The 26,680-nt window shown below is 44.7% G+C and overlaps 1 protein-coding gene across 6 annotated transcripts in view; it reads left to right on the top strand.

Moving 5' to 3' along the window:
• Nucleotides 1-1,966: 1,966 nt before the first annotated feature.
• Nucleotides 1,967-26,680, top strand: part of LOC132377813 (uncharacterized) — a 64,491-nt gene continuing 39,777 nt past the window's right edge. For 3 of the 6 annotated variants that reach the window (XR_009506774.1, XM_059944204.1, XM_059944205.1), the window contains exon 1: nucleotides 20,435-20,913. The gene's annotated coding sequence lies outside the window, so the exon portion shown is untranslated. Of the gene's footprint in view, nucleotides 1,983-2,283; nucleotides 2,427-20,432; nucleotides 20,914-26,680 lie in introns of those variants that run through there. The other 3 variants (XM_059944207.1, XM_059944206.1, XM_059944208.1) reach the window with 3 other exon arrangements.

Genomic DNA, 26,680 nt, shown 5'->3' with positions numbered 1-26,680 from the left:
TCATATTAACATTCATAACCGGAATGATAATAACCTTCAGTTATTGAACTAATCCAGGATTCGTGTATATATCTCAGCAGGATAATTAAATTCCCTGCTTTCTTTCCAGAAGGCTGATACCACATCCTGATTATCCAAAGTTCTTTCCTTCATGTTTACTGCCTGGATTTATAATATTTCCATATTAATTAAACATGTCATCATTATGGCCCAACTTAAACATGAGATTGGCCTTCTTCATGTATAGTTTTTACTCGAGGCATTTTCTCACGGACAGCACACAGCTTAAGGACACCTCCGGGAGTCGTTCATTTTCTATACCAGATATTTCTGTGCTGGGCTGGGCGGCTAAGTGCAGGAACAGTTACCCTATTCACCAGTAACTCTGTTCTGTAAGTGATCACGGTGATAGCAATCCAGAGAATGGAAAATATTAAGCAAATCATTTCATACAGGATACAAGTACTGATTACATTTAATCGCTAAGTTACAGGCGGATTTCATACAGCACAATTAGTCATTTACAATAGCTCTCTCTCTCTCTCTCTCTCTCGCAGACTCTTAAGTTACATGTCCTTGTGGAAAGAAGTGACTCAAGGTATCTTATGCTACTGGAAGTCTGTACTGCAAACAAAACAGCTGACTATTAAAAGATTAATAGTAGGGTGTATTTTGGCCTCAGTGTGAAGGCAAAGTAATCGTACTTGTCAGTAACATTAGAGAATGTTGCCCATGAAGTCCTTTTGATCTCTGGCTCAAATTTTCTCCTGTCTCTTACACTCAGTTCAATAGGATCTCTGGATGCCTTCAGTCATGTTACCGGCCATCGGGTTCAGCAGCCAGTCGGATTAAACAACGCCTCAGGAAGAAGTACTATTTATAAATAGCTTTCAGGCACATCAAAGAACATAGAACTTAGAATAGTACAGCACATTACAGGTCCTTCAGCCCACAATGTTGTGCCGGCCCTCAAACCCTGCCTCTCATATAAACCCTCACCTTAAATTCCTCCATATACCTGTCTAGTAGTCTCTTAAACTTCATTAGTGTATCCACCTCCACCACTGACTCAGGCAGTGCATTCCACGCAGCAACCACTCTCTGAGTAAAAAATCTTCCTCTAATATCCCCTTTGAACTTCCCTCCCCTTACCGGAAAGCCATGTCCTCTTGTACTGAGCAGCGGTGCCCTGGGGAAGAGGTGCTGGCTCTCCACAAGAAGATGGAATAAAGACTGGAACCTATATATGAGATTAGGTGTAAGCAATCATTTTAGCAACAGAAATATATTTCAAATGCAGTATCTTTTAAAAATCCTCCATCACAGGCAGACTCTTGGTGTTGAGGATGAATCTATTTGGCATCTCAGGGCTTCTACATTGACTGATGAGTGGAATGTGGGACATTCCTACATTAGATGCATGAGGTAAGAGGTGTCTTAACGGGACAAGCAGGTAGTTTGCTCCCAGTGTACAGACTCTAAGCTCTCTGTACCATTCCCAGTGCTCCTTCTCTACTTTGAATGGTCAAAGATTAGTTTTTATCAGCCAGATTTTCTGTATGTTCTTGAATCATTTCCTCTGTCAACTGGACATGGCTTCTCAGGACACAGCTCAGCATAGCATGTCTGTTTCATGAAGCAGCTCCTGGCTATGCTGGTCCGACAATGAATGTCACCAGGACCTCGGTGCTGGAGAAGTTGACCTCAGAGGGTACAGACTGACATTGGTTTCATTGTCCTTCTCGTGGATTTGGAGGATTTTGTGGAGGGAGCATGAGTGGAGTCTTTCCAGCCCTGAGTTACCAACTTCAAACTTTCTGCATAATCACTCGAAGAGTTGAACTGCATATGCATGTAACGAGAGCTGTATAACTCATCTCCTTTTATCTTAGGCCACAAGCTTATCAATCACCCCTGCTGTGGGCACTTTCTGGAGATCCAAGATCCGTATGCTCCATGACTGCTGGACTAAGTATGTACAGGTAGGAGGGGACTATGTTGAAAAATAAATGTGCTAGGTTTTCTAAAATTGACTTCTTCTACCTTGGGCCACGAACTTATCAATCACCCCTTGTAATCCTACCAAACATCAGACTTTTGCTGGGATTAAAGTCTTGTTCTGTAAACACCCTTTCCTTCCGCTACTCAGCTTGTGCTGGAGCACTGACACAATGGGATGTGGTCCATGTCATTCAGGGTCCACTGCCCTCTGTGGATCTGTAATTTTGGAAAGCAGTGTTATACACTGAGAACAGTTGATAAAGCACTTTAGTGGACAGTCAGTATATGGCCCATCCTCTTGTTTGCCTCAGTGAACAAGCTGATGACTTGGAATTTGAAATGTTTGTGTGAAGGAATTACAGATTTTGGATCTAGAGTGTTTTCTACAGCCAGTATGCTGGTAAAAGTTTGGGCCTCGTTCCACAGTGAGTTATTCTTTCACGATGTTTTGTATATATACCAGAGTTTCTTAACAGTTCAAATAATTGTGCTTTATTGATTTGGTTAGAGTTACAGTGCAGTTTGGTGATGGATAAATCACTGACATCACATTGACAATTCTGTATATAGTTGGACATATTCACAAAAATCAAAATTGGTGTAATATTTATGGCATAATAATCATGTACACCAGCAATTTTGCTATTGTCTCAACTGCAAAATCTGTACCTGTGTTTTATAAATGCTTTCATTGACTAAAATGATATTTTAAGATGAATATTACTAAACTGCATCTTGAATTTTTCAATGTTACCATCTTGAGATACTCTAGGATGCTTGTTTTTAAAGGTTCTGCTTTCAATTCTTGCATATCTTAGTCTGCTGATCAATGCGAAATCCATGCTTAAAATACGAGGTCACTGGGCCTGCTTACTGCAGACAACAGAGACGCTGTGTTGTTGTAGTCGAATTATAAGTAAGTAATAAGGACAATATGTTAGATTTTAAAATGATAAAACCATTTGGCCCATTGATTCTGTTCCACCATTCTACCAGAGCTGATTTATTATCCCCTTCAACCTCGTTCTCGTAACTTCTCTCTGTAACCTTTGATGCCCTTCGAATGAAGGACCCATCAACCTCCACTTTAAATATACCCAGTGACTTGGCCCCTGTAGCTCCAAAACATAAAACTGTTTGAAAGAAAACATGCAGCCTGGAGGTGCTTGCCTTAGTTTTGTTTATGTTTTAAGTGAGGCGCGTACTGATGATGTGGGGCCGTTCATATACTTCTTACATATAACCCTTAATGAATTATATAAACAACATAAGAATGCTTATTCAAACAATATACTACTCAAATATCATGGAAATATTAAATACACAACACTCCTCCCTGCTTAGTTCTAAATTCCAACTCAATATACTATAGAATGCATCTCAACTTACACACGCGCACACACACACACACACACACACACACACACACACACACACACACACACTTGTTGAGTCTGTGAACAAAGTCACCAGAGAGACACTGAAGCTGGAAGGCTTAATGAGTAAAAACAAGCAGGCATCATATGCAAGACACTCTCGGAAGAAAAGGCTCCCTGATCCAATATTACATGACATTTTTACCTGGTAGAGATCAGAGGTAACAGCAGGACAATTCTGTTGTTACAATATATCTACAATGCTTCCTTTGAATTACATACAGTTTTCAATCACCAGACACCCAAAGTGAATGTTAGTCAGCATTATCTCCCTCTAGCTGCATTCATGCATATGCAGAGATCAGGTGAATAGGTGTTTCCTGATTTGCGATGAACCCCAAGCTGCAGCTCCAGGAAGACTATTGTTCAGAGGTTCATTTTAAACTCAGTCTACAATCCATGTTCAATTCTGAAGATTAGTTGTTGATGAAATTAATATTTGCTATACTATAGACCCTAACTCCAGAAAATGCCCTATCATGCACACATCCCAGTGGACCCCTCGAGCTTACACTACATCTGCTCACAAAAACCTCTGGATGAGAGTGACAAGAACATGAAGAGTCTTGCTGGCTAGGACGTCACACAGATTAACAAGATCCATGCCAATGGTTCGGGAACTGGGACCATCTGGCAATAAATTGGCTACTAGAACAAATCATAAATGGACGAGACTGGACAACATGGAATTAAAGGAATGCTATTTCAACACCAAGCCACATGAAAGAGGATACATCAAGTGCATGTGGGTACTCTGCTAATAATGAGGATCATCGTCCACATTCACCAAATAAACAACTGGTTACCCAGCGATCAAACATTGCCACTAACACATCTTGAATTAGAAGGCTTACAATCACAATGTACCACAGCGGAACTGAGCTGCTCAAGAAACGCACGTTCAAACGCAACCTCCACAGCTCACAGACAGTGCACAGGTAATAGCATCGCTTTGTACAGGTGATATGCAAGTTCGAACCTCACTTCAGGGCATATCAATGCAGGCTGCTGCAATCAGAGAGAAGATCATGGCTAAACTGGTGACTGTCAATCAAAGAACAGGGCTCCCTCAAGACTTTGTGATAGAATTCCATCAGACAACATGCTAGAAACAGCCAATAAAGCACTACTCATAACTGCAACTTCCAACATAACCTGATACATACATGAGCAGCAGCAATCCTGGACTACAAGAGGAAGTACAATGGAGAGTACTGTTATAATCCCCCTCAACCCCGGGGACGATGACTGGAAGCCAAGATGAAAACCACAAGGGTGGAGGTCAGCAGACTAACTGAGCTGCAGGAAGGCGTGGAGGTTAAAGGTTTGTCTCAGCTACTAAGGAAGTACAGAGACATGTCCATAGCTGAAGCCTTGGAAACTGCCAAGCAATAGTTATCAGCTCTGGCTACCAGACTACAAAGAATGCAGGGGCCAAGGGAATAAATGCACTCATCTGCAAAGAACCAGGAAAAGTACTTGCACAGTAACAACATGCCAGTGCCTGAACCAACCAAATCAGCCACTGGAAGAGTATACAGGAGGAAGAAGCATCACATAATACCAATGCCCAGTGGCTGAAAGACCTACAAGCAAATCTCTGCAATCTCCCAGAGGAAGACCCAGTCACCATCACAGCAGCAGATGTCCAGCAATGGGTAGCAAGTATGAAGACCTGGACATCACCAGGGCCTGACATGATCCATGTCTGTTGGCTGAAGAAACTAACAGCATTATATATATGGCTGGCAGCTCAAATCAACCAACTGCTTGAAGCAGGTTCATATCCTGACTAGCTAACTCAAGGAAGGACAGAACTCATAATGAAGGATTCTCACGAAGGAACAACACCATCAATCTGCCAGCCTATAACCTGCCTGTCAACAACATGGAAGCTCTAGTCAGGCATCATAGCCACCACACTGAAGGAACGTGTGTAAATTCCTGAGCCCTGTTCAGAGGGGGATTGGTAATGGAACCGGAGGCTCCAAGCACCAACTACTGGTAGACAAAGCAGTCACGTGAGACTCCAAGACCAGAGAAACCAATTGAACCACTGCCTGAATTGACTACCAGAAAGCATATGACTCAATGCCCCTCACATGAATCCTGGAATGCCTGTCTCTGTACAAGGTCAACAAGACACTAAGGACCTTCATCAAGAACTCAATGGGCTATTGGAGGTCACTGCTAGAAGTGGACTCAAAGCCAATAGCACAAGTGACCATCAGATGTGGAATATACCAGGGTGATGCACTATCCCCACTGCTGTTCGGCAAAGACTTGAACCCCCTCAGCCAGATCATCTCAGAGAGTGGACATGGGATCAGGTTCGAGAGCGGAGAGACCATCAGCCACCTCCTGTACGTGGATGACATCAAGCTGTCTACCAGAAATGAGAGAGACATTGACTCATTCGTCCACCTGACAAGGGTGTACAGCGGAGACATTGGGACATCATTTAGACTGGAAAAGTGCAGCCGGATGGTAGTGAAAAGAGGCAAATCCATGAAGACTAAAGGAGTCAAGTTACCTGAAGGCCACGTACCAGATGTACAGGACAGCTACAAATACCTGGGGATCCTGCAGGTGCTTGGAAGGCACAATGAGGACACAAGGAAGGCTACAACATCCAAGTACCTTGAAAGAGTGAGACAGGTCCCAAGAAGCCAGCTGAATGGGAAGAGCAAGATCAGAGCCATCAACACATTCACCCTACCAGTCATCAGATACCCAGCTGGCCAAGGAATGAACTGGGAGCCACTGACATCAAGACCTAGAAACTACTAACAACACATGGAGGATTCAACCCCAAGTCCAACGTCAAGTGACTGTACACCCACTGGAATAAAGGAAGATGGGGACTTGGAAGTGTCAAGGCCGCAGTCCCGATAGAAATGCAAAACATCCCAGAGTATGTCAGGAAGATGGCTCCTAAGGACAATCTGCTGGAGGAATCCCTCAGACAGCAGGCAGGGGACATGGAAATGGACGTGGGTGAAGCAGAGCCAGAGGCCCAGAGGCCACGGCAGGGGATGTCCCATTGCTAGATATCAGAGACGGCTGACATAAGCAAGTCCTACCAACGGCTGGAAATGGCAGTGTGAGGGACAGCACAGAGGCGCTGCACAAGAAACGGGTGCTGAGCACAAGGACAATAGAAGCAGGGGTCTATCACACCAGACAAGACCCACGATGCAGACTGTGCAAGGAATTCACCAAAACCATCCGGCACGTAACAGCTGAAAATGCAGGCGGGGACAGCATACACCGAACAGCACAACCAGGTTGCAGGAATTGTGCACAGGATCATCTGTGCTGAGTATGGATTGGATAGTCCCAAGTCCAAACGGGAAACACCACAGAAGGTAGTGGAGAATGACAGACAAAAGATCCTGTGGGCCTTCCAAATACAGACTAATAAGTGGGTACCGGCCAACCAACCAGGCATAGTGACACTGGACAAGGAACAGAAGAAAGCACGAGTAATAGATGTGGCAATCCCAAATGACAGTAACATCAGGAAGAAAGAATCTCTTTCAATATTTTTACTAATATTATATAAATCGCATGGATATAAATACAAAGTTCATAAGGATAAAAGTAATACAAAATACATTTAAATCACAGTACTATGATCACAGTATCCCATATTCCAAATCAAGCATGTAGAAAAAAAGAATGAATTATGAAATGAAATAAAGTAGAATGATGATATTTTATTAAAAAGAAATCTACCCCCGCTACCAAAATGAGCCGGATGGTGAAAAAGAAAAGACAAAAAAACCTTACCGTATTAGTATTATAATGATGATGGCTCAGACCATACTTTAATAACAGTTCAAAGATCATGAAAATAACTCAGAAAGGGTCCCCCTAACATTAGAAAATCATGTTTCGAATCAGGAATCAAACAATGAATATTCTCTCGATCAAGGCACAACATAACGTCAGATAGCCGTTGAACATGAGTGGGCGGGGCAGCCTCCTTCCACTTGAGCAAGATTGCCCTCCTGGCCATGAGAGACATAAAGGACAATACCCGCAAATTAGAAAGAATATGAGAAACTGGAGAAATACCAGGGCTTGAAAGAGCAGATAGAAAGGATGTGAAAGATTAAAGTCAGAGTAATCCTGGTGATGATAGGAGCACTTGGGTCTGTGACACCTGGACTGCGAGACTGGCTCCAACAAATCCCGGGAACAACATCTGAGATCTTGGGCCAGAAGAGCGCACTACTAGGAACAGGAAGGATACTGCTCCAAACCCTCAATATCCCATGCCTCTGGTAGAGGTCCTGAGATTGAGGGAAAAATACACATACACACTATCCATAAGGGGTGTATTGGGCTGTCCAGGGAGGGGTAGCCTCTCTAGTGGTGGGCCTCTCATTCTCTGCCCTGGGGCAGCTCGTCCCCACCTGGCACTCAGCTCTCACTTGTGGCCCCAAGCGACAGCATGGTACATCTATTTGACAGGCGGCCTAAGCCAGGTGAGGGTAGCTGGGAACATCCAACACTGGTGAGACAGAGAGATGCCTACCCCAACATGCGAAGCCAGCTCCGGCACACTGGGTGGATGAGATCAGCTGCAAGATCCAACGGCCAAGAAGGTGGTGCTGCAATGCTTCGTGGAGAGCAAAGGGCATGATAAGGCACAGAAGGCATTGTGGATATCCAATGCAGTGAGAAAGTCTCCAGTTGTGATGACGTTTCATTCCATTGGACCAAAATATTTGAGGCTGAGAGAGTGGAAATGCCCCAGGGCAAGAGCTTTTTCCACTATAAGACCCCTTCCGCTCAGGGTTTGGTCATCGTTGGAAAGCACGGACAACCAACACGTAAAGAAAAAAATACGTATATCTGTGTATAACATAGTATACTGTATGTATCTGTATACACCCACATACATATGTGTGTGTATGTATGTGTATATGTGTGGGTGTATATAGGTACATACAGTACACAATATAACTACTACTGTTTGCACAACATAGTAAAATTTAAATTGTCCCATTGAGGACAATCAATTCAGTGATTTAATCACTGCAGAGTATTTCATCCCTTGTGGCAAAATGTCTTTCCTGACAAGCTGGGGACACTCTGCTTGGTAGGTGAGATCTGGCTGTGAAACAATCTGAGATTCTGGCGTGTTCTCCGTGGTGGTTGTAGGAGTTGACTCTGAGTTGGTTGTAGGAGTTCATTCTGTGGAGGTTGTAGGAGTTGACTCTGTGGTGGTTGTAGGAGTTAACTGTGGAGTTTGTAAGAGTTCACTCTGGAGTTTGTAGGAGTTCACTCTGTGGAGGTTGTACGAGTTCACTCTGTGGAGGTTGTACGAGTTCACTCTGTGGAGGTTGTACGAGTTCACTCTGGAAGTTGTACGAGTTCACTCTGTGGAGGTTGTACGAGTTCACTCTGTGGAGGTTGTACGAGTTCACTCTGTGGAGGTTGTATGAGTTCACTCTGTGGAGGTTGTACGAGTTCACTCTGGAAGTTGTACGAGTTCACTCTGTGGAGGTTGTAGGAGTTGACTCTGTGGTGGTTGTAGGAGTTAACTGTGGAGTTTGTAAGAGTTCACTCTGGAGTTTGTAGGAGTTCACTCTGTGGAGGTTGTACGAGTTCACTCTGTGGAGGTTGTACGAGTTCACTCTGGAAGTTGTACGAGTTCACTCTGTGGAGGTTGTACGAGTTCACTCTGGAAGTTGTAGGAGTTCACTCTGTGGAGGTTGTAGGAGTTCACTCTGTGGAGGTTGTATGAGTTCACTCTGTGGAGGTTGTAGGAGTTGACTCCCAGTTGGTTGTCGGACTTCACTCTCTGGAAGTTGTAGGAGTTCACTCTGTGGAGGTTGTAGGAGTTGACTCTGAGTTGGTTGTAGGAGTTAACTGTGGAGGTTGTCGGAGTTCACTCTGTGGAGGTTGTAGGAGTTGACTCTGTGGAGGTTGCAGGAGTTGACTCTGAGTTGGTTGTAGGAGTTGACTCTGAGGAGGTTGTAGGAGTTCACTCTGAGTTGGTTGTAGGAGTTCACTCCGTGGAGGTTGTAGGAGTTGACTCTGTGGAGGTTGTAGGAGTTGACTCTGTGGAGGTTGTAGGAGTTCACTCTGAGTTGGTTGTAGGTGTTTACTCTTAGTTAGTTGTAGGAGTTTACTCTGTGGAGGTTGTAGGAGTTGACACCATGGTGGTTGTAGGAGTTCACTCTGTGGTGGTTGTAGGAATTCACTCTGTGGAGGTTGTAGGAGTTCACACTGTGGAGGTTGTAGGAGTTAACTGTGGTGGTTGTAGGAGTTAAGTGTGGAGGTTGTAGGAGTTCACTCTGTGGAGGTTGTACGAGTTCACTCTGTGGTGGTTGTAGGAATTCACTCTGTGGAGGTTGTAGGAGTTGACTCTGTGGAGGTTGTAGGAGTTGACTTTGAGTTGGTTGTAGGAGTTCACTCTGTGGAGGTTGTAGGAGTTCACTCTGTGGAGGTTGTAGGAGTTTACTCTGTGGAGGTTGTAGGAGTTGACTCTGAGTTGGTTGTAGGAGTTAACTGTGGAGGTTGTTGGAGTTCACTCTGTGGAGGTTGTAGGAGTTGACTCTGTGGTGGTTGCAGGAGTTGACTCTGAGTTGGTTGTAGGAGTTCACTCTGAGTTGGTTGTAGGAGTTCACTCTGTGGAGGTTGTAGGAGTTGACTCTGTGGAGGTTGTAGGAGTTGATTCTGAGTTGGTTGTAGGAGTTGACTCTGAGTTGGTTGTAGGAGTTCACTCTGAGTTGGTTGTAGGAGTTCACTCTGAGTTGGTTGTAGGAGTTCACTCTGGGGAGGTTGTAGGAGTTGACTCTGAGTTGGTTGTAGGAGTTGACTCTGAGTTGGTTGTAGGAGTTCACTCTGTGGAGGTTGTAGGAGTTGACTCTGTGGAGGTTGTAGGAGTTGATTCTGAGTTGGTTGTAGGAGTTGACTCTGAGTTGGTTGTAGGAGTTCACACTGTGGAGGTTGTAGGAGTTCACTCTGTGGAGGTTGTAGGAGTTGACTCTGAGTTGGTTGTAGGAGTTAACTGTGGAGGTTGCAGGAGTTGACTGTGTTGGTTGTAGGAGTTGACTCTGAGGAGGTTGTAGGAGTTCACTCTGAGTTGGTTGTAGGAGTTCACTCTGAGTTGGTTGTAGGAGTTCACTCTGTGGAGGTTGTAGGAGTTCACTCTGTGGAGGTTGTAGGAGTTGACTGTGGAGGTTGTAGGAGTTCACTCTGTGGAGGTTGTAGGAGTTCACTCTGTGGAGGTTGTAGGAATTCACTCTGTGGAGGTTGTAGGAGTTCACTCTGGAGGTTGTAGGAGTTGATGAGGTTGTAGGAGTTCACTCTGTGGAGGTTGTAGGAGTTCACTCTGTGGAGGTTGTAGGAGTTCACTATGGAGGTTGTAGGAGTTGACTCTCAGTTGGTTGTCGGAGTTCACTCTCTGGAGGTTGTAGGAGTTAACTGTGGAGGTAGTAGGAGTTCACTCTGTGGAGGTAGTAGGAGTTCACTCTGTGGAGGTTGTAGGAGTTCACTCTGGAGGTTGTAGGAGTTGACTGTGGAGGTTGTAGGAGTTGACTCTGTGGAGGTTGCAGGAGTTGACTCTGAGTTGGTTGTAGGAGTTGACTCTGAGGAGGTTGTAGGAGTTCACTCTGAGGAGGTTGTAGGAGTTCACTCTGAGTTGGTTGTAGGAGTTCACTCCATGGAGGTTGTAGGAGTTGACTCTGTGGAGGTTGTAGGAGTTGACTCTGTGGAGGTTGTAGGAGTTGACTCTGAGTTGGTTGTCGGAGTTGACTCTGAGTTGGTTGTAGGAGTTCACTCTGAGTTGGTTGTAGGTGTTTACTCTGAGTTGGTTGTAGGAGTTTACTCTGTGGAGGTTGTAGGAGTTGACACCATGGTGGTTGTAGGAGTTCACTCTGTGGTGGTTGTAGGAATTCACTATGTGGAGGTTGTAGGAGTTCACACTGTGGAGGTTGTAGGAGTTAACTGTGGTGGTTGTAGGAGTTAAGTGTGGAGGTTGTAGGAGTTCACTCTGTGGAGGTTGTACGAGTTCACTCTGGAAGTTGTAGGAGTTCACTCTGTGGAGGTTGTAGGAGTTGACTCCATGGTGGTTGTAGGAGTTTGCTCTGTGGAGGTTGTAGGAGTTCACTCTGTGGTGGTTGTAGGAATTCACTCTGTGGAGGTTGTAGGAGTTGACTCCATGGTGGTTGTAGGAGTTTGCTCTGTGGAGGTTGTAGGAGTTCACTCTGTGGTGGTTGTAGGAATTCACTCTGTGGAGGTTGTAGGAGTTCACTATGGAGGTTGTAGGAATTCACTCTGTGGAGGTTGTAGGAGTTCACTCTGTGGAGGTTGTAGGAGTTAACTGTGGAGGTTGTAAGAATTCACTCTGTGGAGGTTGTAGGAGTTCACTCTGTGGAGGTTGTAGGAGTTGACTCTGTGGAGGTTGTAGGAGTTGACTCTGAGTTGGTTGTAGGAGTTCACTCTGTGGTGGTTGTAGGAGTTGACTCTGAGTTGGTTGTAGGAGTTAACTGTGGAGGTTGTCGGAGTTCACTCTGTGGAGGTTGTAGGAGTTGACTCTGTGGAGGTTGTAGGAGTTGATTCTGAGTTGGTTGTAGGAGTTCACTCTGTGGAGGTTGTAGGAGTTGACTCTGAGTTGGTTGTAGGAGTTCACTCTGAGTTGGTTGTAGGAGTTCACTCTGTGGAGGTTGTAGGAGTTGACTCTGAGTTGGTTGTAGGAGTTGACTCTGAGTTGGTTGTAGGAGTTCACTCTGTGGAGGTTGTAGGAGTTGACTCTGTGGAGGTTGTAGGAGTTGATTCTGAGTTGGTTGTAGGAGTTCACTCTGTGGTGGTTGTAGGAGTTGACTCTGAGTTGGTTGTAGGAGTTCACTCTGAGTTGGTTATAGGAGTTCACTCTGTGGAGGTTGTAGGAGTTAACTGTGGAGGTAGTAGGGGTTCACTCTGTGGAGGTTGTAGGAGTTCACTATGGAGGTTGTAGGAGTTGACTCTCAGTTGGTTGTCGGACTTCACTCTCTGGAAGTTGTAGGAGTTAACTGTGGAGGTAGTAGGGGTTCACTCTGTGGAGGTTGTAGGAGTTCACTATGGAGGTTGTAGGAGTTCACTCTGTGGAGGTTGTAGGAGTTCACTCTGTGGAGGTTGTACGAGTTCACTCTGAGTTGGTTGTAGGAGTTCACTCTGTGGAGGTTGTACGAGTTCACTCTGTGGAGGTTTTAGGAGTTGACTCTCAGTTGGTTGTCGGACTTCACTCTCTGGAAGTTGTAGGAGTTAACTGTGGAGGTAGTAGGAGTTCACTCTGTGGAGGTTGTAGGAGTTCACTATGGAGGTTGTAGGAGTTCACTCTGTGGAGGTTGTACGAGTTCACTCTGAGTTGGTTGTAGGAGTTCACTCTGTGGAGGTTGTACGAGTTCACTCTGTGGAGGTTTTAGGAGTTGACTCTCAGTTGGTTGTCGGACTTCACTCTCTGGAAGTTGTAGGAGTTAACTGTGGAGGTAGTAGGGGTTCACTCTGTGGAGGTTGTAGGAGTTCACTCTGTGGAGGTTGTAGGAGTTCACTATGGAGGTTGTAGGAGTTGACTCTCAGTTGGTTGTCGGACTTCACTCTCTGGAAGTTGTAGGAGTTAACTGTGGAGGTAGTAGGGGTTCACTCTGTGGAGGTTGTAGGAGTTCACTATGGAGGTTGTAGGAGTTGACTCTCAGTTGGTTGTCGGAGTTCACTCTCTGGAGGTTGTAGGAGTTAACTGTGGAGGTAGTAGGAGTTCCCTCTGTGGAGGTAGTAGGAGTTCACTCTGTGGAGGTTGTAGGAGTTCACTCTGGAGGTTGTAGGAGTTGACTGTGGAGGTTGTAGGAGTTCACTCTGTGGAGGTTGTAGGAGTTGACTTTCAGTTGGTTGTAGGAATTCACTCTGTGGAGGTTGTAGGAGTTCACTCTGGAGGTTGTAGGAGTTGACTGTGGAGGTTGTAGGAGTTCACTCTGTGGAGGTTGTACGAGTTCACTCTGTGGAGGTTGTAGGAGTTGACTTTCAGTTGGTTGTAGGAGTTCACACTGTGGAGGTTGTAGGAGTTCACTCTGTGGAGGTTGTAGGAGTTGACTCTGAGTTGGTTGTAGGAGTTAACTGTGGAGGTAGTCGGAGTTCACTCTGTGGAGGTTGTAGGAGTTGACTCTGTGGAGGTTGCAGGAGTTGACTCTGAGTTGGTTGTAGGAGTTGACTCTGAGGAGGTTGTAGGAGTTCACTCTGAGTTGGTTGTAGGTGTTCACTCCGTGGAGGTTGTAGGAGTTGACTCTGTGGAGGTTGTAGGAGTTGACTCTGTGGAGGTTGTAGGAGTTGACTCCGAGTTGGTTGTCGGAGTTGACTCCGAGTTGGTTGTAGGAGTTCACTCCGAGTTGGTTGTAGGAGTTTACTCTGTGGAGGTTGTAGGAGTTGACACCATGGTGGTTGTAGGAGTTCACTCTGTGGTGGTTGTAGGAATTCACTATGTGGAGGTTGTAGGAGTTCACACTGTGGAGGTTGTAGGAGTTAACTGTGGTGGTTGTAGGAGTTAAGTGTGGAGGTTGTAGGAGTTCACTCTGTGGAGGTTGTAGGAGTTCACTCTGTGGAGGTTGTAGGAGTTGACGAGGTTGTAGGAGTTCACTCTGTGGAGGTTGTAGGAGTTGACTCTGATTTGGTTGTCGGAGTTGACTCTTTGGAGGTTGTAGGAGTTGACTCTTTGGAGGTTGTAGGAGTTGACTCTGTGGAGGTTGTAGGAGTTGACTTTGAGTTGGTTGTAGGAGTTCACTCTGTGGTGGTGGTCGGAGTTCACTCTGTGGAGGTTGTAGGAGTTCACTCTGTGGAGGTTGTAGGAGTTCACTCTGTGGAGGTTGTAGGAGGACTCCATGGTGATTGTAGGAGTTCACTCTGTGGTGATTGTAGGAGTTCACTCTGTGGAGGTTGTAGGAGTTCACTCTGTGGAGGTTGTAGGAGGACTCCATGGTGATTGTAGGAGTTCACTCTGTGGAGGTTGTAGGAGTTCACTCTGTGGTGATTGTAGGAATTCACTCTGTGGAGGTTGTAGGAGTTCACTCTGTGGAGGTTGTAGGAGTTAACTGTGGAGGTTGTAGGAGTTCACTCTGTGGAGGTTGTCGGAGTTCACTCTGGAGGTTTGTAGGAGTTCACTCCATGGAGGTTGTAGGAGTTGATACTGAGTTGGTTGTAGGAGTTGACTCTGAGTTGGTTGTAGGAGTTAACTGTGGTGGTTGTAGGAGTTCACTCTGCGGAGGTTGTACGAGTTCACTCTGTGGAGGTTGTAGGAGTTCACTCTGTGGAGGTTGTAGGAGTTAACTGTGGAGGTTGTAGGAGTTAACTGTGGAGGTTGTAGGAGTTCACTCTGTGGAGGTTGTCGGAGTTCACTCTGGAGGTTTGTAGGAGTTCACTCCGTGGAGGTTGTAGGAGTTGATACTGAGTTGGTTGTAGGAGTTGACCCTGAGTTGGTTGTAGGAGTTAACTGTGGTGGTTGTAGGAGTTCACTCTGCGGAGGTTGTACGAGTTCACTCTATGGAGGTTGTAGGAGTTGACTCTGTGGTGGTTCTAGGAGTTCACTCTGTGGAGGTTGTAGGAGTTGACTCTGAGTTGGTTGTAGGAATTAACTGTGGAGTTTTTCGGAGTTCACTCTGTGGAGGTTGCAGGAGTTGACTCTGAGTTGGTTGTAGGAGTTCACTCTGTGGAGGTTGTAGGAGTTGACTCTGTGTTGGTTGTCGGAGTTGACTCTGTGGAGGTTGTAGAAGTTGACTCTGTGGAGGTTGTAGGAGTTCACTCTGTGGAGGTTGTAGGAGTTCACTCTGTGTTGGTTGTCGGAGTTGACTCTGTGGAGGTTGTAGGAATTGACTGAGTTGGTTGTAGGAGTTCACTCTGTGGTCGTTGTCGGAGTTGACTCTGTGGTGGTTGTAGGAGTTGACTCTGAGTTGGTTGTCGGAGTTGACTCTGAGTTGATTGTAGGAGTTGACTCTGAGTTGGTTGTAGGAGTTTACACTGAGTTGGTTGTAGGAGTTCACTCTGAGTTGGTTGTAGGAGTTCACTCTGTGGAGGTTGTAGCAGTTGACTCTGAGTTGGTTGTAGGAGTTCACTCTGTGGAGGTTGTAGCAGTTGACTCTAGTTGGTTGTAGGAGTTCACTCTGTGGAGGTTTGCAGGAGTTTACTCTGTGGAGGTTGTAGGAGTTCACTCTGTGGTGGTTGTAGGAGTTCACTCTGTGGTGGTTGTAGGAGTTCACTCTGGGTCTGTAGGAGATGGTCCCGACAGCTCTGGACACATTTCTTCTGGATGTGCTTGAATCCCAAGCAGTGCATGGGAAGGTGCTCAATCTGCTGATCTATCCCAAGCTGCCGGACAAAACTTCAAGCCAATGCTTTCACTGTGACGACAAGTAGATGACCAGCATGTAGCTCTTCCAACACTTAAGCTCTGAGCTTGGATGGTATGACAACACTCAAATACCACATAAGGCACCTCCGTCAAGACCAGGTTCTTCCCGGTGCAGGTAAAATTGGTGAACTGGAGTTTCTTCTGCACATTCCCGGCCACAGTCTAGACCTGAGATAGTGTGGGGTCCTTTCTGCTTTCCCTCTGGATCGTCTCTGCCAGAATAGGGAGGGTTTAAACTTGCATTAGGGAAAATTCGTCAAGAAGAGCTTCTCCTTTTGTAGGTATTTCAGATTATTTCCTTTTCCATGAGTAAACAGGACAAGCCATCAATATTTCCATGATTCATTGTCCTCTTGAATTCAATCTTGTAATTGCCTTCATTTGTGCTGCTGCTGCTGCCAGTGTAACACCCTTCTGTGGATTCTGTGGGCACTAGTAGTTAATGGTCAGAAATGAGGGGAAACTCTCTCCCATACAAGTACTGGCTGAAACATTTTACGCCCCAAACCAGACTCAAGGCTTCTTTGTCAATCTGGTTTAATTTTTCTCTGCAGCATTTATGGAACGTGATGCAGAGGCTATGGGGCGTTCTCTTCCATCACTCGTAACGTTTGACATGATTGCACCTGCACCACCAGGTGAGGCATCACAAGCAGGTTCACTCGATGATGTCGATCATAATGTGTGAGTACTGTGTCTGTGATCACCAGGTCCTTTAACTTTTGGAAGGCTACCTCACACTGCTTTGTCCATCGCCATCTCTTCCCAGTCTGTAGTAATGTGTTCAAGGGGTGGAGCACAGTAGCCAGGTTTGGCAGGAATTTGTTATAGTAATAGACAAATCCTAAAGAGAAGTGCAACTGTGACATCTCCTTTGGCCTTGGGCCATCCAACGCTGCTTGAATTTTCTATCCACACTTGTGTAATGCTTGTGAGTCAATAGTGTGACCACAGTAAGAGATGCTTGGTTTAAAGAATACAGACTCCAAGTTCATAATCCACTAATCTTTAACACTCTCTTGAGATCTTGCAGATGTTCCTTGTCACCCTTATTGATAATAATGATGTCATCCAGGTAACACGGAGTGGTGGGGTGCCTTGCATCGCCCGGTGCAAAGCTCTCTGCCAGAATGCAGGTGCCGATGCTACTCATTTTGTGGAATGGTGGAAACATAACTCATAATGAATGATTTAAGTGAACAAAGAATGCTTAATGTATTTAGAATATTACTGAAATATTAAATAAACAACAGCCTCCATATCCGTCCATGGCAATGAATTCCATAACTTCATCACCATCAGGCTAAAGAAATCCTTCCTCATCTCTGTTCAAAAAGGACATCCTTGTACTCTGAGGCTGTGCTCGCTGCTGTTAGATTTTCCCACTGTCAGAAGCATCCTCCTCACACCCACTCTATCTAGGCCTTTCAATATTCAATAGGTTTCAAAGAGATCCCTCTTCATTCTTCTAAACTCCAGTGAGTACTGGCTCTGAGCCATTAAACACCCCTCATATGTTAACCACTGCATCCCCCCCCCCCTTCTCTGGATCCTCTCCAGTGTTTAATTCATTCCAGTCTTATGTGCCAGGAGTGGCTCAGTTAACAACATGCTCACATCTGAATCAGAAGGTTGAGTTCATGTCCCACTCTAGAGACATACTCAACACTCTTGTACAAGTATGATCAGATACCATGTTCTGTTGGCCAAAGATATGGATGAAAAGCAAAAGGTACTTGTTCTGTCAGGTCAATGTAGAACTTCCGACAATAGAACAACTTTACTCAGTGACATTATTTCCGATGTCTGAATCAATATATTTGCAACTAGATGAACATTATCAAAAGATGGGCAGCCTGTTCATTATCACTCTGATCATGGGAGTTAAGGGGTAGATGAGTTTCTTACAATCGCCTGGTGTCTATGCTCACTTGGGGGCTGTTAGTGCTGCCCTCCTGTGTTGGATGCGTGGAATTACAGTTTGGACTGCTGGGATCTGTACTTTTTTCCATAGATGCTACCTGGCCTGCTGAGTTCCTCCAGCATTTTGTGTGTGTTGCTTGGATTTCCAGCATCTGCAGATTTTCTCTTGTTTGTGATCAATTTGCAGGACTTGTAGCTCAGGGTCTTGGATTATGTGTTTGCTTTCGTGCCCAGTGCATCTGTGGATGTCTTCCATTGAGGACATTTACAGCAGCAGGTGGGTAAAGAAGGCCTGGAAGATCACCTGGGACACCAGTCACACCTGCTATAAACTGTTTTAGCTGCTTCCCTCTGGAAAATGGTACCACAGCATTAAAGCCAGAACCATCAGGCTACAGGACAGCTTCTTTCTACAAGCCATTAGACTTACAAATTCACATGTCTGCATACTGTAATGGGGTCATAGTGTAAAACTTCCTCACATTGTGGGATGGATACAAGATCTTTTTCTCTTTCATTATTTTGAATCTGCGTGCATGTTTTTGCACTTTGGCTCCAGAGGAACACTGTCTCGTTTGACTGTATCCATGTATGGTTTGAATGATAATTGATTTGATTTGACAAGGAAACATTGAATACACTTCAGTGTGTAAAGCAATTTGGAATGCCCAGTGATATTGAAGATTGCTTAGTTGTCCCTTCTTTCATTTAATTCTGAAACCAGTGTTCAAAACTCATTAGCATAAACATTGTCGTGGACCGCTGTGGATATTAACACATTTAATTTGTTGCTGATGCAGACAATTTTTGCAAAAGTATAAGTGTACATATTCATTTCATGAGCACCAGTGTTTTCTCAAATACTGATAGAAGGAAAATTGCTGTTACCTGCACAACATGCTGCCTGCTGAAACATTTCTATCCCTCCACGGGTTCTGCCTTTTTCATTCTTTGTTCACATTTCAGATGTTTCTAGCTGCTGGAGTTTTCAATTGTACATAGCATGACAATCGTGTCAGAAGAACAGATGTATGTTCTCATGCCCAGTCGATTAGATCAGACAGTCCTGTACCTTGTCTACACTGCCTGATGCATGCATATTAGATAATGTCCTGGGCTCACAAAAGCCTATTACTGTTAGTCACAATAAGTGCCTATAGCTGTGCTTCATGACTTGCAGACTTTGGGTGGGGTGTTTACAACAAGGTCATCATCTTAACCGGTGTGCCATGGGTTTTATGAATAATCTCAGGTTCTTAAAAAGAGCAGTGGGAAATCTGAAACTGTTCCTAACAAGCTATTTCAAATTTAAGATTAATAGGTTTTTGTAAGCCAAGGTTCCGAGCCATTGTCTTCAGTCCTATCACATTTCCATCTTTCTCCCCGGTGGACATGTAAACCGGATATTGGATAAAATACAGCTGCTAAAAGGCCGTCAACGCAAAGCATTGTTTCTCCTACAAATGCTGCCTTGGTAAGCTTTGACGTGCATACCTGTGCCATTGTTCATCTCACCTGTTTCACCCCAGGATCAGCCTTGAACCACGTTCAACACCTTCCTACTTTTTACATTACAACTCCTTCACAGTAAAAGCCAAACTGTTAGAAACACCCAAAACCTCTGATATGAACAAGCTGAAAATTATTTTAATGTGGCATGGCCACTTCAAGGCAGGTTTATTAAAGACAAACCTGTTGCCATTTTTCATGGCCCACTTTCAGCTGGTAGATTTTTTTAAGTATATCATAAGTTTTGTTAGGAAGCAAAAGAATTCCTTCTTTTTATTTAGTCTCACAGCACAGAACAAGGCCCTTTGTTCCTCCAATTCCACACAAACCATCACCCATTTGTTTTTACACTAATTCTACCTGAACCCATTACATTCTCCCATCCTTCTTACGAACTCTCTCCAAAGTTTCTGCCCCTCAGTTCACTAGGGGCAATTTCATAGTGGCTAATGAGCCTGCAAACCTGCATATCTTGGAGAACCTGGAGAAAATCTTTGCAGCCACGGGGAGGACATGCAAACTCCACACAGACAGCACCAGGGTCCAGGACTGAGCCTGGGTTACCAGTACAGCAATGCTGTACCTCTGGCAGCCACTCCTCTACGTTCAGTTTCGGGTATTGTGCAGCTGCAGTGTGCACTGTGTATGCGTTCTGCTGTCGATCAGTGGAGCTGGTGGACCTTAGGAGATAGATGGTTCCAACACAGCTCAAAAAATGTTTGCAGGTCACATTTTCTTTCTCTGAAGAGCCTGGACTGGGCTTCATTATCTCTCAGGATTCCCGCTGTCAGCAACCGGCTGTCATCAAAGATCTATCCCCAGGGACAGAATTGGGTTCTGCAGAACAGTCCAGACTCAGAAGTTGCCTTCAACTTTCTGTGAGAGACTGGCAACCATTGCATGGTGCTCTGCGTGTACACACGGTGTGGAAGCTTCCTTGAAGCTATGGCACCTGAAGGAACTGGATTCCAGCCTTACTGATGAGGGGTGGCTTCAAATGCACTAGGGCCAGGCCTGATCTCCTCTTTGGGGAAAGCAGGAAGTCACCAAAGAGTATTTATAGAACTTCTTGTCCAATAAAACTTCAGGCTCCTTCGGGAGGAAAGGTGGGGCACATGTCTGGGCTCCTTGTCCCAGAAATACTTCTGTACTCTGAAAGGGTTTCCGTTCACCAACCCAGTCTGCGCCCTTGGGATACACTCTTACTGGGGAATGTGCTCTGTGCTTACGGGAATGACTGGTGATGTTAAACAAAAAAAAACACACCTTTAGTAATAACTATTATCAAGACTGAATTCCAGTCATCAACACACGTTTTTTTTCCCACAATACAGCATTTAATATCCTGTTAAACACCGAATATGGATTCCGGCTCCAAAATCTCTCTCCTACGGAACTTCATTGAAAGTGCATTCCACTTTCCTCTCGCCGTGCGAAGTAACTAGAGTGGCGACAACACGCCGGCTCCCAATGGGACCTTTCCACTTTAATTACATTCCTTCAGACTGCAGCCTGGAGCTGCTTAGCTTTATCGTATCTACCCAAAAGTTTCGCATCGTTGACTCTGCCTTTACTGTTCAGTGGGAAGCCCTCCCGCCCCGGCGACGGCTCAGTCCACTGCCGCTCGCCCGAGATCACCCGCTCGTCGGCAAATCGGTGAGTAGGCGTGTTTGTATGGCGGAGAATGCAGACTGCAGGATTCAGTCAGGTTGTGAAACGGTCATGTATTCATCGGCACCGGCCAGGAATCTTTCCTCAGATCTGGGTTCCCAATGACTCCCACCCAGGACGCGTTGGGTGCTGGGCGACGGGAGTAATACGGAAGGGTGTCCGTGATGTGGGATTCTCCGAGCGTCGTGTAAAAATTTCAAATACCACTGACGCATGCAAATGCAGGTGCGCCAGGCTTTGCAATGTGTCTGATAGTCCGGGGTCAGAGAGCCTTCAGCGCTCGCGGCTTTCTGTTTGCGCCCGGGGTTTAAGGCATTTAGCAACTTTATTTCGGATGCCCAGATATTGAGGGGATATTGCTCAGGTCGTTTAACCAATACTGTGGGCGATGGCACTGGACCAGCAAAACTGTTCGCCCTCGAGAGGAAACTAATTTAACAACTGACTTTAAAATCAAACCTTTCCCCCTAACGTTCACTCCATTTCAGGCGGTGGGGGAGTTGTTGTGGCCGGGTCACTCTGAGGCAAATGCTGGCAGACTTGGGTTAAGAACGTGTTTTTGCACAGATGATTTATTCTTGTAATTTTTCTCCCCAAAACGCTTCCCTTTGTGTACTCGTTTTTACACATATATTCTTTAGATGTTCAAACAATACCTGATTATTGTTCATTTTTTCACATTTCCCTTCGGCATGGCGACGCCTTTCTGCCTAACGGGCACATGCTGGCCTAGAGACCCGGTCAGTTAACATTGTCCTTTTATGTTTCTCTAACCTATTCACTCACCCAGTTAACTGAACAGGCACCATATCTGGGAATGTGGGAGGAAAATAGAGCACCAGGGAGAGAGCCAATTAGCCACAGAGAGAACCTGAAAAACTCCACTCAGACAGCACTGCAGCCAAAACTGAACCCTGGTCATTGGGGCTGAAAACAACTGCGCAACCCACAGCTGCCCTGTGCTGTCTGACAAGGGAGCTGAACCACTAAACCGGACTGGGAACTAACTAGCTGTTTTCTGTTTCAGCTTTGCAATTCTGGTATCTAGAAATTATTGCATGTGATATTGGTATAATATTCCTTTGCTGTTGTCGTCCATTCATTGTCTGCTGTGTCATATGGCATGAGCAATGACAGTCTTTCCATGACCATGATTGTTCATGGCAAATTTTTCTACAGAAGTGATTTGCCATTTTCTTCTTCTGGGCAGTGTCTTTGAAAGTTGGGTGACCCCAGCCATTGTCTTTGGAGATTGTCTGCCTGGTGTCAGTGGTCACATAACCAGGACTTGTGAGATACACCTGCTCCCATGGCTTCTTGTGACTAATCAGGGGTCTAAGTGGGTCCTATACCTTGGGCTATAACTTGCCCAAGGATGACCTGCAGGTTAGTGGAGAGAAGGAGCATCGTACACTTCCTTTGGTAGAGATATATCACCAGCCGGTCACCCGTATAAAGTTATACACATAGTAAAATAGAGGAGAACATTAGGCACTGTGCATTGAATCAGAAGATGGGAAGTAATAAGCTGAAATATTCCTCTGTAATTGTGAAGAGTAATTATTAAGCTTTCTTGTCAAAATGCATTAATAACAGTATAAATAGTACAATAATAGCAATAGAATTTTAAGGTCTTTGTAAGAAGATGACTTTTGAAATTCTTTTGATATTTACATTTTGAATCAAGTGATTCAAAATTTAAAATATGTATTATTTTTCTGCTCTCAAGAAACATGCAAGCAAACAATAGGATACGTTTTCTATCAGTACATTAGAGAACACTACCCACAACATCTTCACACAGGACATCTGCAGATGCTGAAAATCCAAGCAGCACACTGCTTGGACGTCCAACTCAACCGGCCAGGCAGCCAGCAGCCACTCCTGCTGAAGGGTCTTGCCCCGAAACGTGGACTGTACTTTTTTCCATAGATGCTGCCTGGCCGGTTGAGTTCCTCCGGCATTTTGTGTGTGTTACCCACAACATATTTTCTGTTTGTAATGAAACATACATCATTTGTCACAAAAGTAGTAGGCCAGGAAGAAAAAAATCTTGACTTATGATGGTAAACACAGATGCTGCCTGACCTGTGTTTCCAGCATTCCTGTTTTTGTAATGTCTTTCAATATTTGTAAGTACATAAATTACTCGACTGTACCACACTACTATACAGTGGTAGAATTCATTGTGCTGTAACATGGAGAATTGTGCCTTCAGAGAAATGAGAAAACTTAGCTCATCTCAAGTGTCAAAACATCAAACAGTACATACGTGCTCTTCAGGTCAAGAGCTAGATTGTGAAAGAGAGTTATGAAAATTATTTGAATTGCAGTTTACAAAATTGGAATCAGAAGCAAGATAGCTTAAAAATCAAGAGAATGATCTAGACCATTTAAGGTATGCCTGTATTTATGTCGAACAATCTAGTTCCTCTGTTTATGCAATCCCAGCAAAAGATTACTTCAGGCAGGAAGTATCGCTTACTCCAAATGCAATTTGAGGCTGGTGTGGCTATAATCAAATGCATCGTGGAAGGATCATTAAAAACTGGATTGACTCTTGAAGGCAACAACAAATGTAGAACAGGAAAAGGGAGTGTTCAGGAAATAAGACTGCTGCAGCCTTATATACAATAATTCAAAGTAATTTTTAAATGCAAAGTTAATTTATTATCAAAGTTACATATACTTTACCAAACACCATCTTGACATTCATTTTATTGCAGGGAAATAAGAAATTCAATAGAATTTACACAAAAAAACTATAAAAACAAAGACTGACAAACAATCAATGTGCAAAAGAAGGCGACCCGCGAATGAAGAAATGATGCTGAGAACAAGAGTTGTAAAGAGTCCTTGAAAGTGAGTCTGTAGGTGGTAGATTCAGTTCAGAGTAGTGGTGAGTGAAGTTATCTTTGTCAGTTCAGGAGCTGATGGTTGTAAGGTAGTAACTGTTCCTGAACCTGGTGTTGGCTGACCTAAAGTTTCAGTATGTTCTTCCCGGTGGCACCAGTGAGATGGACTGGATGGTGGGGGCCTCTGATGAAAGGTGCTGCTTTCTTGTGGGAGCTCTCCATGTAAATGTACTCAATGGCAGGGAGGCTTTTCCCTGCGATGGACCGGACTTTCCCTAGCTTTCCTTGCAAGAGTTATTGAAACTGATCTGAGAAAAATAAAATCTGTTTAGACATATTTTACTATTAAGGAAAACCTGACACTAAAGATATGCCAAGGTAATCTCAGCATGATGGCTTACTTGATGAAATTATAAAGTGATAATGGAAAACTAGAAGGATTTCTTTCATGGAAGACTTCAGTCAGCAAAAATATCCCTCAGAATATGGTGACTGAAATTTAACATCTATTTCTATGAGATTAAAATCTTTACCAGTTTGGAGCATAATTTCTTTATGCAATGTACCTAAACTTATTGGAAGAGCAAGTTAGGTTGACTATGCAATAGGATAGAACATTGTTGCAGAAATAAAATGAAATATATTTATCACTTGTAGTTCAGGATTCAGCTTAATTATGCAATCATGTTGCATCTTATACCCACACTTAACTGGAGATTTTTTAGGCAAGTGAGGTGAGTTCAATGAAATAGAACATAATAGATTTTGCAGCTAAACACATCCCTGTACAACATAATGTTATATTGTAAGAGAGATATTTCTGTAAAGAAGGTAACTAAATACTGGGGCTCAGTGGTTCCCAAAAAATCTTTTAAATAAAACCTTTGGTAAAGACCTCAGAGATTCCCTTTAAGCTTAAAAGAATAGAAATGAAAATTTTGAATTGAGCAGGACAGGAAAAGTTTGTTATGACAACTGATCGGGAGCCTGAGAAAACATAGGTTTGCTGATTGAACAGAAAAACCAGTGACTCATGGCAGTTTGGTGCTTTTAGTGGCAGCCAATCAGCACTTAGGATTGATTGACAATAGCAAATTAAAGTAAGGCAGGGGCCATCGTTGGAGTGGTCAGAGTTAGAGTGGGGCTTTTTGAGTCTTTAGCTCTTCAGGGCTTCAGTCAGAGAAGGTAAAAACAAAGCAGCAGGGAGAGTTTTCTTCTCATGCACGGTTTATTATGTTTCCTTCTTTATAGTGCTGAGCTAGAACCAGTGGAGTTGCCAGGCCTGATAGTGAAATGCTCCTCTTGTGGGATGTGGGAAGGCAGGGAGACCTCCAGTGTCCCTGACAACTACAACAGTAAGAAGTGCATCTAGCTGCAGCTTCTAACACTCCGCATTAAGGAGGTGGAGCTGGAAATGGATGAGTTCAGGAGGCTGAGGGGGTGACATATAGAGAGGTAGTTACACCCAAGGTGCAGGACACAGGAAACTGGGTGACAGTCAGGAAGGGAAAAAGGGGTTAAACAGCCAGTGTAGAGCACTCCTGTGACCATCTCCCTTAACAACAAGTCCACTTTGGATACTGTTGGGGAGGGGAGTGACCTAGCAGAAGAAAACATTAGTGGTCAGATCTCTGGCATTAAGTCCGACTCTGTGACTCAGGAAGGTGGGGGTGAAAGAAGAGGTCGCTGTTTTTGATAGGGGATTTGTTAATAATTAGGGGAACAGAAAGTTGTTTCTGTGGATGAGAACAAGATTCCCAGATGGTATGTTGCCTCCTGAATGTCAGGGTCTGGGATACCTCAGATCGAGTCCTCACCATTCCTAAGTGAGCGGGTTAACAGCCAGAGGTCATAGTCCATTTAGCTACCAATGACATAGGTAGGAAGAGTGACGAGGCTCTGTAAAGTGAGTTCAGGGAGTTAGGTGCTAAGAAAAAGGACGGGACCTCCAGGGTTGTGATCTCAGGATTGCTACCCGTGCCACGTGCTAATGAGACCAGAAGTAGGAGGATCAAAGAGTTTAACATACGGCTAAGGAGTTGGTGTAGGAGGGAGGGCATCAGATTTTTGGATCATTGGGCTCTCTTCCAGGGAACGTGGGACCTGTACAGAAGAGATGATCTGAACTGGAGTGGGACTAATATCTTAGTGGGAAGGTTTGCTAAAGCTGCACGCTGGGGGTGGGGGGGTGTTGCTGTTTAATCTAGAGTTGCGGAAGCAGGGGAACCTGAGTGCTGGATGTTGTTAAGACCTCAGAAATCAAAAGGCTGAGCATGATGCGTCTGATGTCCTGAGCTGCAGACATTTCAATGCAAGAAGTATCGTAGGAAAGGCGGATGAGCTGAGAGCTTAACACTGGAACTGATCATATTGTAGCCATTAGTGAGACTTGGTTGCAGGAAGGGCAGGACTGGCAGCTCAATTTTCTGGGGTTCTGTTATTTTCGACAGAGTGGGAGGGATTAAAGGATGCGGCGTGGCATTGCTAGTCAAGGGAATGTCATGGTCCAGTCTGTGGATTCCGTATTCCAGCTATTTTTTCCCTTGTTCTGTTGGATGCCTTAATTGAGGCAGCTGATTCTTGTTTCGGGCTGGCAACACAAATAGCTCTGGGATCCAGTGATTCCTTGCTGGACCGTCCTCGTCAGTAACCCCATCAGAAACCCCTTACCAAGAAACTCGGCATCAGAAACACGTGTGACCTCATCCAGTGCGGTAAGTCTGGACCATTATTGAAACTACTAAATATTGTGGACTCTAGGTTATTTCTCTGTTCTGTGTCCTGTGTCCTGTGTTCGAGAAGAGTCCCGGTTCTGTATCCCGTGTCCAAGAAGAGTCCCAGTTCTGTGTCCTGTGTTCGAGAAGAGTCCCGGTTCTGTATCCCGTGTCCAAGAAGAG

Source organism: Hypanus sabinus, chromosome 19 (assembly GCF_030144855.1).
Source record: "Hypanus sabinus isolate sHypSab1 chromosome 19, sHypSab1.hap1, whole genome shotgun sequence".
NCBI classification, from domain to species: Eukaryota; Metazoa; Chordata; class Chondrichthyes; order Myliobatiformes; family Dasyatidae; genus Hypanus; species Hypanus sabinus.
Note: the sequence above shows the minus strand (reverse complement) of the source record. Positions and strands in the feature narration are given on the sequence as shown.